Genomic DNA, 19,274 nt, shown 5'->3' with positions numbered 1-19,274 from the left:
GTAGCATTTGGTAGATCCAATGTTAGTATTTGAGTATTGTATGCCACTGGTAACGTTTTATTGCACGCTCAGTTATAGGGTTACTCCCGTGCTGCTCACTGCCACTTTTGGAGATGAACGGTACTGACAGGTGCCTGTCGGGACATATGTACGACCAACAGGTATCGTGCACTTGTCCTATTCTAAGGACCTGGTGGCTGTGCACATGTCTTGGCAGGCACATGTCATAGGGATTTTGAGGTGAGTGGTGCTAACTAAATCCTAAAAAAATAACCATGCTGTCCGAACTACTGTCAGCATGAATCATACACCGGCTGTGCTATCGCAGCCATTTATGTTTTACTGTGAAACTATGTGGTGTTTCAGATAAAACGTTCAATTGGAAGCCAGCCATAGACTATGTTTTTCACTTGACTAGTCCTAGGGAATGGCTTCCATAGCTTTTTCCACTCCCTCCTCCCCTAGACTGACAGGTCTCTCCTTATATACATACAAAACACAAGCCACGGAGACACCATCACATGTTTCTCAACGCAAGCAATGACTAGCCAGGTCTTTCCCCGGGAAGGAGCAACCACGGGAAGGGCAGTCTCCAGTGAAGGAAATCACCTATGCCAAAACATGGTATCCATCCACAGACAGCTGTTTCAGGGTATTGCCCCTCATCAGTGTGGAGTAGGAAACTGGCTAGTAGGAGCAATGCCTAGTAAAAGACTGTGAAAAATGAGGATGAATGAACTCATGGAGATCAACATCCAACACTGCGGAGATACCATCACATGTTTCTCAACGCAGTGATTCTAGAGCAATGCCCCCATCCCTGGCTAGTCATTGCTTGCGTTGATAAACATGTGATGGTGTCTCCGCGGCTTGTGTTTTTTATGTTTTTGCATATTTCCCATAAGGGATGGGGGCATTGCTCTAGAATCACTGCGTTGAGAAATATGTGATGGTGTCTCCGCAGCGTTGGATGTTGATCTCCATGATTTCATCCATCCTCATTTTTCACATCTCCTTTATCAGGATCCTGACAGCGCCAGCGTACAGCCTCCGCTGAGCAGGGACTCACCCGCACTGTAGGGACCCCTGGGGACAAGAACAGCCGGAAAATACAGATGCACAGGACCTGAACACTGAAGGTTAGCAAGCCAGCACAGGACCTACAGTCACGTGACTGCAAGGGGGCGGGGCTTAGCGTCCTGCTTTCAGAAAAGGTAGAAAACTCAGAGTTGGGCAAAACGGAGGTCATACACAGTATGGGCAAACGAGGTACAGGAGGGATAAACAGACGGGAGGTCAGACAAAGGTCATACACAAGAGGACGGTGCGGTACCAAAGGGACGAGCAGAGAGCAGTCGAGTCACAAGCAGAGAGTCATACACGAGAGAGCAGTGCGGTACAAGAGGGGCAGGCAGAACTCGTAACAGGGACAGAACCGGATCACAACCAAACAAGCAACAAGTTATCAGGCACAAGGCACACGTATACCAGAGGTCAACTAACTCAGCCGAGGGCAGAAGTATAACTGACACCGGACCTAGGTCCAGTAAGCATTAAATAGTCGCCCTCTGCCAGAGAGAGGCAGAACAATTAACCCCCAGTCTGACCAAGACGGGCCAAAGTGAAACCCCGTCCTGGATCATGACATCCTTATATACACACTTAGGGAGAGACCCGTAAGATTAGGAGAAATGGGTGGGGAGTAGTAATCCGAGATGCCTGGTTTCCATCCATGCTTTCTTGAAGCCCCGCAGGTTTCATAGTAATGCATATGTGGCTGCAATAACACATGTCGATTCTGCAACAGCGCATGTCTGATTCATGCTGACCATCGTTCAGGCAGCATGAATCAGCTTGTCAGATTCACTTTAGCACTTTATTTTTTACAGGAGTTGATATAAATTTTGTGGGGGCAAACTATCGCAATCGTTCAGTACCTATAGACTCTCCATATTCTCGGCTCTACATCCTGTGTTTACACAGGGGATTGAGCTGCCGACCAACCGCCAGCATAAAATATTTCATCAGCCATCAAACAAACTCATCGGCTTATTGCTGCTGTGTTTGTTAGGGTCACTGATTAGGACAATTGTTCTTATGATCACCAGTTTATCTGATCGTTGTCCCGTCCCTTTAAGACCCTAAGATCCACATGGAGCCACATAACTAGGAGTTGGCTGTCTGTGTTCCTGAAGGAGAGGTAGCAGTGCGTGTGTGGTCACACTCCAGACATAACTGAGAGAAACCTGAACGTTGCCTGTTATGGTTTATACTGAGATCACGTGTGTCAGTGGTGTCTGGATAATTGTATTATGCCCGAGCCGGACACAGCTGCACTGACACGAGGCGTCTATAGCTGGATACAAAAGCGCTGCATCGACATATTTCTCTCCAAATGTTTAGGTTTGTGGTTTTTATTGCCTTTTAAATTACAAGCAAAAAATAGGAATATCAGTGTCCATCACATTATTATGATTGAAACATCACTTTAAACATTTCCTGATTATTAATACAGCAAACTACGCAAGACGTTTCTGTAAAAGGGAAGGAAGTGTCGTAAGAGCCTGTCCCAAGTTATTCCCCTTACATCGCCTTTTTGACCCACAACATGCGATCGTCAGGCTTTAGTGGCATGTTTCTATACTTTGTGGGAATAGGAGTGAAAAAATAACATTCGTCATGAATTATTGTAAAAATCATTGGGAACGTTTTCTGCATTAAAGGGAATGCCAGCCATATTGATCTTTTTGTTGTCTGTGCAAATGATATTGATGACCTATCCATAGCAGTTGTCATTGACTAGTAGCTGATCTGCAGGTCTCTGCCGCGGCTGCTACACGTGGAAGGGAGCTGTGCTGTTACGCTTCACTCCATGTTCACATCTGGCCGATGCCGGAACAAATAACGATCTAGTCAATAAGGGTCCTGGATGTCTGCAGGATAGGTCATCACTATTAGATGCAACCCCTTTAAAGCTTAAACCAATGAAGCTTCATTGATTAAAAAAAAGGGAGAATGTAACCATCTAACCTCTTATGAACGGGATGCAATCCTCAGTACAACGAAAACCGCAATGGCCGTGCGTCATCAATGGTAGAAACAAAAAAAAATCAATGTTCCAGCTCGCAAGGATAAAAGGATCCAAAATATTTAATACATTTTGTTAAACTCCCATCATATGATCAAACGTTACAGGTAAAAACCATGACTAAGAACGACTGCTGCGTATGAAACGCGTTGGTTTTTTATCTGTATTGTTTGTTCATATGATAAATTTTTTAAAAAATGTACTAAATAAATTAGATGACTTTATACCTGTGAGCTGGAATATTCATTGTCTTTGCTTAAAGGCTTAAACCATTATTGTCATTGTTAAGTAGCCAGCGCCAAATTTCCAAGGAGCATGTCATACACTACCTGCGAATTCTCTGCCGTGTCTCAGAGCAGTCGGCTAGTATTAATAAGTCTCTTCATTTTAGGGATCTGGTCTCTTTGCTAATTAAAGTGGTTGTCGGGCATGTTTATACAATTTGACAGGGACTCTCACTTGCGGAATCCTAGCAGCATGTAATATACTCACTGTTAGGCTACGTGCACACGCTGCGGAATGGGGTGCGGATTTGGCCGCGCGGATTTTGTAAAATCCGCAGGTAAATCCGCAGGTCAAAAGACCTGCGGATTATCCTGCGGTTTTTCCCTGCGATTTTTCATCTCCACAATGGTGGAGATAGGAAACCGCTGCGGATTCCGCAGAAAGAATTGACATGTCAATTCTTTCTGCGGTTTCAAAACCGCAGGAAAACCGCGTGGAAAAATCTGCACCGTCTGCACTGCGGTTTTGTATTCCCATAGGGAATAATGGTACTGTACACTGCAGCAAAAAGTGCTGCGGACCCGCAGCGGCCAAATCCGCTGCGGAACCGCAGCAGAATCCGCAGCGTGTGCACAGGATTCCTTTGTTTCAACACATCCTGCGCTCATCATAGCACCGCGGTATACATACAGGTGATCGCTTCTGCTTCCGTCTATTGAGACTAATTATACCTTTTCTAGATTATTAATGGTGTGCACCTTAAATTCAGGCCTGTGTTAGAAACTTACATACTTATGTAACATAAGGAAGGACCTCTCTGCATCTTCCATGATTGCCATGACTTGGGGGGGTGATGCCAAAGGTTGTCCACAGAGAATGTGGATCTGTGCTCTGCTCTGGGTCATAGACTGGGATATAATGATATATGCAAGAGATGGTCTAAAGCCACGATCACACGGTCAGTATTTTACATCAGTATTTATAAGCCAAAACCAGGAGTGGGTGATAAATCCAGAAGTGGGGACGTGTCTCTATTATACGTTTCCTCTGATTGTTCCTCTCCTTGTTTTGTCTTACAAATACTGATGTGAAATACTGAAGGTGGCCTTATATAACCAGTAGTGCTGAACATGAGTGGAATGGTGTAAAATGCAGTATCACATTCAAGCATTGTCCAGTTATTAGCAGCTCCTATATTCAAACCTGGAGACTAAACCGTAAATTGAGCTACATTGATCTATTTGCCTGAACGAATGGTTCACTGTTTTTGATAGAGGAGCGGAGCAGAACAGGTGTAACTTATGGATGTATGTGTCTGTTACGAGATCAATACTGTTTTCCTTGGCTAGCGGAACACTGAAAACACACAATGAACACTGTGCACTATTTCTTATAAGAAGAAAATCAGGGGATCTTGGTCCTCATTAACCTTTCTACCCAACTTCCTTGGATGCCATACATGTTTAAAATATTGTTTAGGATTTTTCTTAGTAAAAAAAGATAAAAGATAAAGAACAAATCTACCACCAATTGGTTTAATCCTGTGGCTGAGCTTAGGCTGTGTGCACACACAGCGTTTTTTTTTAGCTGATTTGCCAATAAATCCGCTATAAAAACGCTGAAAATAAGCTTTCCATTCATTTCTATGCATTTTGCACTTTTTGTGCATATTGATGCGTTTTTTACCGCGAAAAAAACGCTTCGCGGTAAAAAAACGCAGCATGCTCTAATTTTGCGGATTTTTCCGCATTTCTGGATATTTCTATGGGTCTGGAACCACGCGGAAAAAACGCATAAAAACAGGCGTCTCCTTGCGGCTCTCGTCTCACCGGGGAGTTATGACGCAGTCTCTAAATATAACCGTTCACCAACCTCTGCTCAGGGTCCCTTAGCAAACCGGACGGGGGCCTCTACAGCCGCCTGTAGCGAGGTGGCGCCCCCAGGGGCCGGAGATGACAGGGCCGCAACTGTGGGAGAAGGCAGGGGGGCAGTGTCCTGACCGCTGTAACGGAATGGTCTGTAGTCGCAGCGGTCACTGGAGGTCGCGGACTTGTCACAGCAGGGCGGTAAGCAGCAGGGGCGGCTGTATGCGTCCGTATGCGGGGAGCGGCCGCCGGTGAGAGTCCCTCACGTATCACTTGTTGGTGAGTGTGCAGCTTTCCTTTCACAGATCCCTGTCGGTCCCTCCAGAACACACCGTCCGCTCCCTCGGTCCTCTCTTTCTCACACGGCTTCCTACCTGTTGTCACACTCTCTCCCAACTGCCACTTCAGCGAGCCCACTGCTCCTTTTATCCTTGCCCCGCCCCCTGTTTCCCTGACAACTTCAGTCAAGTCTCTCCCTTTACTGTCCTCCCAGTATCGTTCCCTCAGGAACCCTGATGGCGGTCCCCTGGGTACCTGCCCGGTCACTGCCTGGGAGTCCTCCTCCCCACACTTACACACTCACACAGACTAGAAAAAGCATGTACGTCTTTTTTATATGGAGATGTACAGCCTTTGTGTATTGCCGTTCAGGCCTTGTCAGATTCTGTGTGTGCAGATATTTTTTGTTCCCTAGAAGCAATGCATGTAGGAAACAATACCTTTTGTAGGGATTTACTCTCTCTGGTTGGCATTAGGCCTAAGCTAGCGTTCACACAGGTATTATAGCTTTGGTCCAAACGTGCAGTTTTTATTGCTTTCCGCAGGTTGTACAGAACCAAACCAAAATCATAAACATTAATCCCTAGCTTTGTCCAGACAGTACCTAAACAGAACAGACCCTGGCTACCCATACACGGCTGAGCTAGCCCCAGCTCGATCACACAACAGCTATTGTCCAAAGCAACCACTGATACTTGCGGTTCTCTGCACACAGCTTGTGCAGACCCTTCTCAGAGAGGGATTCTGGCCTGTATTTCTCTTCAGCTCCAAGACAAGTCCAGTCTGGTCTGCTTCCCTGAGCTAATTAACTAAGAACAGGTAGCCTTGTTACATGCAGGGCTAGCAAGGTGATCTAATCAAAGCCTGTAGAGCTGGGAATGTAACCGTAGCCTACCTGATTTTGCTACACTTTATACAAAGTTTGATGGTGCTTGACATACAATGGTATATAAACTCAGGTTTAGAGACCTACAGCAGGGGACACGTGGACCACAATGTCAGCTGGATTACAATTCACTACAGATAGGCATAAGCCCTTCACTTATATCCCTGTATTTTATGTATCTGTTTCACAGTTTCATCTGTTTCTGGTTAAGTTGGATGACAACCACTATGGCACAGCTCACCCCATAGTGTCTGACACTAAAGCCTCTTAATAGTGCAGTTACAATTCCCCTAATTTTTTTGTGCTAAGTTAGGTAGCTTAGGATCACTACAAACACTAGGTAACTATTCATGTGTTGGCTGAATGACACTAGAGAATCAATTCATCCCATCACTTGATGCCCTCATTTGTCATACCTTTAATCTTGGTTCATTTGTTCCTGTGTGGTTTTTTTTTTGCTGCAGCTTTACAAAATCTTAGCAAAACCACATTGCTTTTACCACGATTTTGGAAAATCACTTCAAATATTGCATTGCTGCTCCAATGTGTGATCATTAGGTTATATTGGATGAACAGAGTTGATCTGTTTGCCATTGTTCCGTGTCCAGTCTGGTTCTTAGTTGCAGTGAGACAAGGGTAGCTTTTACTTCTATGCCTTGCATCCTTAGCCTGTCATTACAGGTGCCTATTGCACTTACCAAGTCCCACAATATCAAGATATTACATGAAGCCTATTCACTAGGCCTCACGTGACATCATCATGACATTGCGGGGCATTATAAGCACGAGGGAACAAGCATGTCAACAAAGGAGAATTGAAGACTGTCCTGGTCCAGCTGTAACCGACTGATTTCCACTGGAATTTTACAAAAATCTATATTTGCCAAAATGCAGATTTTTTCTAATTCATTGCAGTGCAGATTTAGCTGACTACCATTTTATTGAACTGTAAAAAGTCATCAAAATGTTGAAAGCAATCTTAAGGCTGCGTTCACATGTGGCGTTTTTTTCGCGTTTCCGCGGCTGTTTTAACCGCGCGATTTTGCCGCGAAAACGCGAAAAATAAGCATCCCATGCATTCCTATGGGATTCCGCAATGCTGTGCTAATGCTGCGCTTTTTACCGCGGCGGAATCGCTTCGCTGTAAAAACCGCAGCATGCTCATTAATTTGCGGAATCGCGGCGATCCCGCACCCATAGGAATGCATTGTTCCGCTTACTTCCTGCATGTGGCTGTGCACACCATGCGGAAAGTAAGCAGAACAATGGCGGATGGTACCCATGGTCCGGAGGAGAGGAGACTGTCTTCCGGGCTTTGGGTACCATATCCCTGTAAAAAATAGAATTTAAAAATAAAAAATATTGTTATTCTCACCCTCCGACGTCCCGCGCAGCCTTCCCGCTTCTCTTCACGCTCTCGTTCCCAGTAGTCCTTTGCGTCCAGTCTCGCGGGATAGCGAAGTCTCGCGGTCATTCGCGCGACATCATCGCGAATTACCGCGAGAACGGATGTCATCGCGGGCATTTTCGCAAAGGATTACTGGGAACGGATGCGCGGGACGTCGGAAGGTAAGAATAACACCATTTTTTATTTTTTTTTACATTTTATCTTTTACTACTGATGCTGCATAGGCGGCCTCAGTAGTAAAAAGTTGGTCACACTTGTCAAACACTATGTTTGACGAGTGTGACCAATCTGTCAATCAGTTCTCCCAGCGATGCTACAGATCGTTTGGAGAACGCTAGCATTTTGCAAGCTAAATACGCTTGCAAAATGCTAGTTTTTCCGCGGGAAAATCGCGGGAATTTAAAATGCGGTTTTCCCGCGGACTGGAATTCTCGCGGTAATTTCCGCGAGAGTTCCGGTATGTGTGCACTTAGCCTTATACTTACCTATACAGCCCATCCGCATCACCCATCATTCTCGCTGAAATCCCTGAGCCTCTCACACTGGGTCTGTTAGGCATTGGGTTCCTTTCTCTGCACAGGAGGGAACTCGAGCCTTGCCTTCTGCGGTCTCCCATTCCTCTCCAGCCGGAGAGGAGACTGCTCAGCAGAGACGTGGGTCCCAGCGCCTTGCCCAGGCTAATACTAGGCATGTGGTTGCTCCTCCTGGCTCTGCTATTGTATCATGCGTGGGTCAGCAGCAAGCAGACCCTCCTGGGACTAAGTCCTGCTTTTCCCCTACTGAGCATGCCCGTGGGACGACCTCTCATTGGAGGTCGGAGGTCACATGCGCAGGTCCCGTTCCTGCTCGGATTGGTCCACTGGGAAGGTCCCGGAAGGACAGTGCTATAAAAGAGTCGCATGGCCACTCGGCCATGCGCTAGTATAGACAGTTGTTATAACTTCTGTGTGTGATGATGGATGCATGGAACTGGTGGATGACTTATTATGAAACCCCTCCCTTTGATACGCATGTTGTAGGGTTATCTTAGTGTAAGTCAGCGCCTTATAGTGGCTAAGCCTAGTGCCACAGTGCTTCCTAATCACAGCACCTCTCTCTGCGCCATATTGTGCCATCCAGCACACGGCACCTAGTGGCTGCATCTGCCAGCACGGCGCCGTGCGCAGGTCTAGCGCTTTCCTCCTTAGTCTGGGTGGTTAGTGACTTCCACCAGAGCGGTGCAGTGCAAACTAGTGCGTTATTTCTTTGTTTGTTCCTTGCTGGCTCCGCTGCACCGGCGCCGAGCGCTAGTGGACTAGAGGGACTCTAACCCCGTGTCCTTGGGGCGGAGTCCTGTGTCTGTATACTAGCGCTCATCCGGCCGAGCCCTGTGAGTTTAACAGGCTTCGGCATTTACATTGTGCGGCACCGCGGTGTGTGAATCAACAGAACTCGCTCCTGTACACACCGGGTGATGCTAACCCGCGTGTGTTCATTTATTATTTGCCGTATAACCTCCACCATTACCGAGCAGCAGTTCTACATCTCTGCACGGGGACCCCAGGCTGCGAACGCACCTCATTATCATCTTTATTATTAGGTGCGTTCCGCCAGCCTAACAGGGTCTGTACTTCTGGGTTTGATGAGGACCCTGAGGGTTCTTCGAAAGTGTGTGAAAAGTCACAGTGTCATGACATGCGCCGTGACCTTTTATGTATGTGCAGAGCCCTCCTAGGCCCCATCAAGACCGGAAGTCTCAGCCTAGTGTGAGAGACCTGGGGATTTCATCATGAGCGGCGGTGATCTGAAGATGCGGTAAAAACCAGATGGGTGACGGTGAGGAACAGAGTAATCGCGAGGTGAGCCGCAAGATGAGGATAAGGATTCTTTCATTTTTTTACGTATTAAGCTTATTATGCTAAGATAAAAATAATAAAAAGAGACATTAAATTCATGGAGAATAACTTCACGAATTTAATTTTTTTAGGCAAAAATGTGAATCTGAATTTTGCCTGAACAACGTATCTTTTGTTGGCTCCCATCTTTTTGTTCAACACCAGCCTGAAAAGTACTTTATATTATTATATAAACTGGCAAAACTGGAGAAGAGGATTCATTGCTGTTACTTTGAATAACTGTAACCTAAAGGATCTATAACTAGAATCTCCCCAAAGTTATTGTATCCTGCATACGTTCCAGTTTTCTCAATAATGGCCAAAGGGGCAATTTGGGTCTCCACAATATATTGGCGTGTTACTTTGTCTCCACTATATTTGCCTTTCTGGATGTATTCACTGATCCCTTATCACAGATTTGTCTGTTGAGCTTGCAGACTTTCTGCCATCCCTGGTTAGGCTTCATTACTAACATGCAGTTTTCCGATTACCTCATATGTCTGGATCTGCTTAACAACTGCAAGCCCATAATCAAAATCACCGATAAATGCTAAGGAATGGGGCTGGATCTGTACAGTCAAAGAATGTTCTATCATATAAACACCCTTACTCATTTCCTCACATTTTACTACCTCTTTTACAAGCATGCTGGAAGCATACGTAGCATTCATTAGGGTCTGATGTCGCTCCGGACAGGATGTGCATGTTACATCATACAGTGTCAGGAGACTGAGGGGAGGTGAAGTAATGTGCAGCCATCACTGCTTCTTCTCCTCACAGCACATTGTATTATAGAGAATGCTATATACTGCAATCTAGTGACCCAAGGTTCATAAAAATTCTTATTTCCATAGTCGTCAAAAAGAATTTATTTTCCCATCACATGAAGTCAGGCTTTATGAGAGAAAACAAAGCTAAGGCTCTGTAAACGTGTCCACTAGTTATTTCCATATTAGGATCCATTTCAGGAAATGTTCTAGTACAGAACCCATATATTAGGATGGGAACAGAAGTGTCAAAAAGTGTCTTACCATTTTCTTTCCAGCTCAGGTTTTTTGTTTTTTTTTTACACTGGATCTGTTACAAACGGATGACAACTGGACATGTGAACAAAGCCTAAGTGAGAACATAGGTAAATGCTTTCCATTGCACATTATTGAATTTGGATGTATTGCACATAGTTGAAAAATATTGGTGCCACTTTCTGCATCGAAAATTCGGACTGTCATGACTAGGGTATTGCAAAGTGTCGATGACATCAATAAATGACAACATAACCCTAAGTGAGGATGGAATGTAAATGGCCACAGCAGCCTTTATTAACCATAACATTTATTTGACTAAGAACATCACCATGAATTTCTCTGAGGAGATCTGGATGGCCCCAAACACTGGGCAGTACCGGAACACCACACTCCTCAGTAGAACCACTCCAACTCGGGGTTGACAAATCGTCATGTTACTGCCCAAACCATTTTCTTGTTCCCAGTGGGAACTAACCACACATAAAAATGAGGGGTCACCATACCGCCAATGGGAACCTGGTCCCATTATCCAAGGCCATCCTTGACCTCCTCACCTCCATAGAATGCTATGACATAAACATATTTTACGCGAAAATAGCTCACTCACCAACGGAGATTGGTCAATACCAACCAAACCTGAAAATAAGGACTGGTTGGGCGGGATGCCTCCTTGTCCTGTATCTTTAATGGCAGCCGTACCCCGGGATCCTCCTTTTTTTATAAGATACTCAAATATTCCACCCCCCATAACCTGATTAGCCAGACTCCCCCCAAATCAATGTGACCTGACCTCTGATTCACCCCTTCTAACTGACCCTCATGTACGTACCAAACCACTAGTTAACCCTTATCTAGCCTCCTATTTACAAACCCCTGTCATGTTCAGGCCCACACTAGCTGCTCCTGCTCCAGCCCTATCTTTATGTGTAAGTGAATTCTTTCTTTGCAGGACTCTTTGAATTGGGACTCATGCCCAGTTTTGCATTAGGAAACCATGTTGTGTGGTTCTGTAATATGGTGCTCCAAAATAGGCAAAGCTGGGCAGGAGCCAAAAGTGGTGGAGCTTCTTATTCCAGAAATGTTACTCCAGTCCCAGACACATGCCACTGATAAGATGCACCCAATTCATTAAGTGGTGTGCGACTCCTTATGAATTTGGCTCATCTTATTCCTGCATGCTCCTTATTAAGACTGGCAAAGCAAAACACCAGTTTCAATGGTTTGGGGCCTCAGTCTGTAACATTTTAGGCATTTTGCCAAGATATGACAATGTGTTACCTTCTAGACTGTTTTGAACCTGTGCTGTTCAGTGACATTTACACTATATGTTGTTAAGTAGAAATACGCTGTCGCTTTACTCTGAATACATGAACAGCAAAACCCCACTCTAATGCTGCATATAGGAATGCCTTCTTTTTTTGTTTAATCCCAGCTGATTTATGTAGAGAAAATGTTCAATATTATCTGTGTAAATTGTTCTAATGATAGTAATTTCGCTGTACTCAACATGAAGGAGAAATCTCCAATTGTTATTCTGTCAGAGGTATTCTGCTCTGATAATAGGAGATTAATACATAGTTAATATGCACAAGGTAATGCCAGAGAATTGTTATTCTCCATGCTGTTTCTTCTCTTGCTTCACAAAGTTAGGGAAATTATTTGCAATCCATAACTGGGTAGTCAGCATAATAATACAGTAAAGAGATTGTATTTCAGTGCAAATACCAGCATATTAAATATTAACCTTATCAAAACACAAGACTTTAGTGAATGAGTGAATTTCCAACTTAGGCTACTTAAGGAATAGCTTACCGATCACCCAACAATAAAACAAAACTATCGTTCATCGCGTAAAGTGATCTTTTGGTTTGCTCAACGATCGATGGTTCTCAGCAGCTCAAACAGGCTCTGCGCTGCCAGGAAAAATGGCAGTTTATGCTCACTCAACCATCTATTACAGGTCCCACAATGCACTTCTGAAGTCTAGTCTGTCTGCATCCGTAGTCTGGTTGAGCCAGTCAATCAACCCGCCCTACATACATAACACTGATGATACACTGATGGCAAAACCTATCTTCTGCTTCATACACAACATGGAAATAGACACTGATGCTTGACACTATAGCTATTTTTTAACAGCACACTTCTGTCATTGTTATCCTCTGGGGCCTTTCTACCGGTAACTAATGTCTGTGTCTGTTCATGCTCCATGCATCCCACTGGTGTAAGTGATTCAGTGTGCTGTCACATAGTATATGTGCAGGTCACGTACTTCTATACTTCTACCTCTTTATAGTCCCAAGCACTTTTGCAAGGTTTTCCATGCCAGCTTAGTCCTACCCATAGGCCACATGGATGAAGATCAGATTGGATTAATCTTTCAGCAGATGTACATGTGTGATTGTTGGATCGCGTATAGCATTTTTAGCAAGTATCAATGGTATCATGGTTGATTTCCATTAGATAGCACTGACATGTTCAGCAGTGATGTATTGCCAATAAAGCTGTTCACAACAGTCACTGCCCTTAGTGGAGATTACAATCTCACCCCTGTATAATGATTATGGGCGCTAGTGCTAACTTCATGTCCAGTAAACTGGTATGTTGTGGCCTCTAAGAAGGAAACATCTCAGATCATGAAAATACCTAGCAGCTGGTGCCAAGGTAGCATTGCTTAGCACAGTATCTTGATGAGCCTGACTGGTGATATTTCTCAGTTATATATCTGACATTCATGCCCCCTGAAGTTAGAAAATGGGAAGAACTTCAACCTTCATGCAGAGATGAGGGTTACATCTGCCAAACCCTACAAAAATCATATGATATGATTAAACTAGAACTTTAATTCCCAGAAAGAAGATGCATCTTCTAGATTCAAGAAATCCAATGGTCTGATTCACTAGGAGTGGCCAAACCTGTTCAGGCTTAACCTAGTAGGGACTCTTAATAAGATAGAGCTCCTCGTAGAAGAGGATAACTGTCAGCGCTCCAGCTGTTTCTAATCATCTTCTATGATGGTCCCACACTCCACAACAGCTGGAGTCAAGGTTTTACCCATCCCTTCTGGGGAATGTCATTCGGTTGTAGCACCAGACTTCCTGATCCTTTGTCTTGTATTTGAAGTTTTAATCCATACTTATTACATCTTGCAATCTTGTTAGAAGAGGTCCACTTTTGGAATGACTATAAAGCATATATTCGGGAATGTCATGAATACGAATTTCCTAATGCAAATTATTGAGGCACCAAAATTATAACTAGGCAGCAATGCTCAGAAATGCCTCATGTTCCATCTTTTTTGCTGTTGTCATCGAAATGATGGTATTCCTTTAATAATCTGACTGACACTGGACTGCTGAATTGACGAAATCCAAAGTACCACAAACTTCCATATTAGCAAATATTCCTTTTATCATAAAATCTACATTTTGCCATGTAGGAAGTTAAGGAGATATGAAAAACACATGAATGCATGTCCTTGACTTTGCTTGGAAAAATGCCCTGAATGGCCAAACATTGTATATTTTTAGATGAGATTAACAAACACCAATTCATCTAGACTGGCGATTCTTTCTCTGGTCTTGATGAGTCGACGTGGTGAAGTCAGATGCTCCTGATTTATGAAGAGGTGCTCGTTGAGTGAGATTTGTGGCATAAGGAACTCTCGTCATAAACTAAATGAACTGTGGCATCACGACTCCAATACAACTTTGCTCATTTTGGCAGAACTAGGAGAAAATGGTATAAAAACGCCAAAAGTTGCAAAATTTTGCGACTTTTCAAATCTTTTAGGTAACTTTTTGGGTGTAAATGCTTTGGTGAATCAGGGCCCAAGTTATTCGAACAGTTTCTAGTACTTTGGATTTCTTTCATTTTCTGGATTTGTAGCTAGGTAGAAGAAGACGTTAAGTGAAGCATGAAGAAAAACGAGTGCAGAATGTCCTGTGCCTAGTTGTACTGTACATGACATTGGCTGCAGCTTAAACAATAAGCGAGTCAGGTCAAAGCACAATTATTGCAGCTAAAGTGATGTTCCCAACTCTACTGTCAATGTCTTATTTGAAGCACTACTCTTTGTTCTTCTTTGCAATCCTTAAAATTAATAGAGATTGGAAAATTGCAAAAAAAAACCAAATAAATCCTTGAAAATATTTCCCAATGTCCAAAGGCAGATGCTAGATTGTAGCAGAAGGAGCATTTCCATGTCTCCACAATGATCCATCGGTGGGACAATCAATTATCACATATTAATTGCACACGTGACCTGCCAACATTGCTGATAAGTACCAAACCCAAACCTTGTCGATTTCTGTAATACAGTATTTTGCCTTGCAGGTATTTTATGTGTTTGATTTTCAGAAATTAAAATATAATCTGGGGAACCAGTCACTAGATTCATGCTGTCTGAACCACAGGTAGCCTAGATAAGATCCTGACTGCACGATTTCAGCCATGAATATCTTTCTTTGAAACTTAATTTGAAAAAATGGCCTGGGACCATAGGGAGATATGTGACTGGTCCTGCTCAGAGCCTGTCACTACATTTTAGATGAGGTCATACCTGCCTGAAATCGTGCAACCAGGTTCAGATTTATGCTGCCCATGGTTCGAGAAACATGAATGTAGTAACAAGTTTCATTTTAAAGTTATGTTTTCAAAATATTAAGCTTGAGATAGCTGAGACCCCCTGCCAGTGTCGAACTGCGGTGCCAAGGGCCCACCAGGAGCCAACTCCAGTGCCCCATTTTTCAGCTACATTCAAATATGACATTATCCTCAATCACAAATTTATGTAATAATGAACTGCGTAGATTGTTAAATGAATAAGTTGCTGCCTTTGTCTGTACATAGTGAATCAATTAAATAGTGCCAAGGACTGCTCATATAAGAGAGTGGTGCCCACCTCTTGCACAGGAGCCCACCAGAGGATTGTCCTCTTCTCGTGTGGACCAGTCCAAGCCTGCCCCCTGCGATCTTCAAGATCAGGGCTCTTGTGTATTATCTTGAATAGAGAAGAGGTTCACATATTTGACCTCCACTTTATTCATTGTCTATGAGACTGGTGGAAAAGGCAAAGTAGTCTGCTTGGCACTTGGGGATCCAAAGCCTCGATCTCTGTATTGCAGGGGGTCACGGCAATTGGGCTGCCAGCTATCAGTAAGGTTTGCTCTAGCCTATGGATGACCAATAATAATAATATTTTCTTTAAATCAAGTGTTTGGCCTAGTTACGGTATCTGTTATAATTTCTTTTCTTGTATGTTTGGTTAATGTAACCTCATGGTGTGCACCTCTTCCCATTGCTTTTGTCTTTCCGATGCCTCTGCAGTACGCTGTCTGCATGTGATATATGAATCATTCTTTCTCTGACAGTGTGACGACTTGCAGTGTTCTGATCCTTGTGCTGTCTGCAGTAAATGTGACTTGGGGCTGATGAAATTTATAGTAGGCTGTGTGGGAATTAGCTGAAGCCAGCTAGAACCACGCAGGAGGTAATAGGATGGCGTTCTCTCATTTGTGACGCAGGGCTCATATGTCATTTTGTTCTCCTCACAAGAAGAATTGCATCCTCTGAGCACCTGGACAGGGCAGTCACCACTATAATGACTAAGTACTGACAATCTTGTGATTTTTGGTACTAGAAAGGGGGAAAAATGCACAACTCACATACGGGATGGAGGGAATTTGCGAAGATGACTGTCGAGCTTAACGTAGAAAATATTACTTCTATAGTTGTAAAGATTCTTTTATGGTTGTATAGACAGGATTGCAAAGGAGCAGTCTGCTGAATCATTTTTTTTCTATCCTATAGTGATATTTTATTATACTATCTGCAAGCATCCACTTTTATTAAAGTAACGAGTGACTTATAATCAAATCTGTCTGCCATAATTAAGATCTGTAATTTTTCAAACATGTTTAGTTGAGTGTCTCTAAAGGGTTTTTTGACACAGTTCTTAGATTGAAACTTTTTCCCATTTTCACATGTGATCTGATTCTGTGTACCCTTGCTGGATATTATCCTAGGAGAATCCTCAAGAAAGAGATAGTACGTCAGTCAAGGTCACCAGAAAATAGTGGCTAACTGTCATGCCCGCCATGTCCGTTATGCCTGTCATGCCCACCATGTCCGTTATGCCTGTCATGCCCGCCATGTCCGTTATGCCTGTCATACCCGCCATGTCTGTTGTGCCGCGTGACCCCTGGATCAGTGTGCACGTGCACTGAATTCTCATGCCCGTTATGTCTCATGCTGCAAGATCCCTGGAAGCAGTGTGCACACGCACCTCGTGACTGTTGTGCTGCAAGATGCCTGGAGCAGTGTGCACGCGCGCCTTACCTCATGGCTACATGCCATTGCTAGGTAACCATCCGTCACTGCTCTGATTCTGCAATCCTCTCTGTATTCCTGGAGCCCCTGATCATGTGACCTTTCCTATGTTCCAGCACTGCCTGACCCAGCTAACCTCTCAGTGTTTGTGGAGCCCCTGATCATGTAACCTTCTCTATGGTCCAGGCCAGTCTGATCTAGCAACGCTCTCTATGATCCTGGAGGACCTGAACCGGAAGTTCTCCCCTGGTTCTAACCCGGAAGTGCAGGTGCTAATTCCCTATATCAGACCGCCCCTTCCTATGGTTGGGGCCTGAGTATCGTGTTGCTTCCCTGCATGGCTGCTTGGTCTGCTCGGTCGCTCTCTGTATTCTGTGCCCCTGCACTCTGCCTTGTAGTGCTTCTCTGCACACGCTCTGTGCTTGTATTCTGCCTCTTGTCTCGTGCCATGTCTTGTGTTGTCTTTTGTGCCATGTTTTGTCTCTGCTATCCTTGGACCTCTAGTATTTCCTATGTTCTCTGCCTTGCCTGTTTCACCATGTCTGGCCTTTGCTATTCTGAGCCTTGTAGTACTTCCATGTTCTTTGTCTCTGCCTGGTTTTCCTTACTCTGATCTATGGTGCTCTCTTGAACATTTCCAGGCTAGTCTCAAGGTTTCCCCTTGACCCAGCTCTGGGCTTCAGCCTACGCTCTGCTGCTAGCTCTGTTCTCGCTCTGACCTGACTCTGTGCTTCTGCCTACGTTCTGCTCCTTGCCCTGTACCTTGTCTTACTTTGTTTCTTGCCTTGCTTTGCCTTGTTTCTTCATGTGCCCTTTGCTTGCGCCTGGCCTTCCTATCCTCCTGCTTGTGCCTCAGCCGTGCCCGCTCTAGCCGTGCTTGCCTGCTTGTGCCTCAGCCGTGCTCGTCGGTCAGTGACAGCTGTGTCGCCTGTTATGCCCCAGCCGGATTCACTGGAGTCTTGCCCGCCTGTCTGTGCTGCAGCCCGACCAGCTAGCCAGTGCCCCAGCCGTGCTCTCTGTGCTTCCTTGCACTTACGCTGTCTCTGCACTGTGTTTGCGTGCTCCTCTATTAGCACACGCAGGCCCTCGCCTCCCCGTGGCATACCTCCCCGTGCTTCTGTAAAAGTACACGCAGGTCTTGCCATGTACCCTGTCGTGCCCTCTAGCACGCACAGGTCCTAGCCTATACCCTGGCATGCCCCTCTGCACGCGCAGGACTCTGCTTTTAACCCTGACCCTGGCGTGCCTCTCTGCATGCGCAGGACTCTGCCTTGAACCCTGTCCCTCGGCACACGCAGGACCTTGCTTTGGACTTAGAACCCTGGCGTGTCTCTACACACGCACCCTGTCTTGTATGTTGAACTTTGAACCCTGGCGTGTCCCCTACACACCCACCATACTTTGCACGTTGAACCTGGTGTGTCCCCTACACACGCACCTTGCACCTTGCCCTGGACCCTGGTGTGCCCCTAGCACGCACCCTGCCTGGAATCTTGCCTTGGACCTCGGCGTGTTCCCTAACATGCACCATGTCTGGAGATCTGTCGTGCCTCCTTGCCTGTACCCTGGTTTGCCTGCTGGAATCCCAGAACCTGCCATCACTACCAGAGATCATAAGCATGAAGACTACGGCCTGATGTCCGGAGCTGGTGTCCGCAGCCTGATGCCCTGATCCTTGCCAGCTGTCCGGAGCCCGATGCCATCGTGTCCTTGCCGGTAACTGGGTTTACCTTCTGGCACGTACCATGCCATGGACCTTGACGTGCCACGCACACACCTTGCTGTGTTTGCCTGTTATTAAGTTTTGCACTTAATGTTATCCTGAATTTGCCTTAATGAAGATACCTTGAATTCACGTATTGTCTTGTCTTGTTTCCTGCCCGTCCTTTGTCGTCAGACACTCGTACTTAGGCTGTGTGCACACGCTGCAGATTTTGCTGTGGTTCCGCAGCGGTTTTGGCCGCTGCGGACCCGCAGCAGTTTTTGCTGCGGTGTACAGTACCATGATTCCCTATGGGAATCAAAAACCACAATGCAGATGGTGCGGAATTTTCCGCGCGGATTATCTGCGGTTTTCAATCCGCAGAAAGAATTGACATGTCAATTCTTTCTGCGGATTCTGCTGCGGTTTGCCATCTCCTCCATTGAGGAGATGAAAAACCGCAGGGCAAAACCGCAGAGCAATCCGCAGGTAAAACCGCAGGTATTTTGACCTGTGGTTTCATCTGCGGATTTTACAAAATCCGCGCGGATGAATCCGCACCTAATCCGCAGCGTGTGCACACAGCCTTAGT

The 19,274-nt window shown here is 45.1% G+C and overlaps 1 protein-coding gene across 2 annotated transcripts in view; it reads left to right on the top strand.

Annotated features, from left to right (window-relative positions):
- The window catches only part of MARCHF3 (membrane associated ring-CH-type finger 3), a 341,782-nt gene that overhangs the window by 2,041 nt on the left and 320,467 nt on the right, over positions 1-19,274 (top strand). The window contains exon 2 of one of the 2 annotated variants that reach the window (XM_073557244.1): positions 1,024-1,139. The exons of the other annotated variant lie outside the window; for it this stretch is intronic. The gene's annotated coding sequence lies outside the window, so the exon portion shown is untranslated. The remainder of the gene's footprint in view (positions 1-1,023; positions 1,140-19,274) is intronic. 2 annotated transcript variants of the gene reach the window in all.

The sequence above is a fragment of the Dendrobates tinctorius genome, unplaced genomic scaffold (assembly GCF_039654945.1).
Source record: "Dendrobates tinctorius isolate UK_male_01 unplaced genomic scaffold, ASM3965494v1 ptg000003l, whole genome shotgun sequence".
Taxonomy (NCBI): Eukaryota; Metazoa; Chordata; class Amphibia; order Anura; family Dendrobatidae; genus Dendrobates; species Dendrobates tinctorius.
The sequence above is the reverse complement of the archived record's forward strand: the minus strand, read 5'-3'. Positions and strand labels throughout refer to the sequence as shown.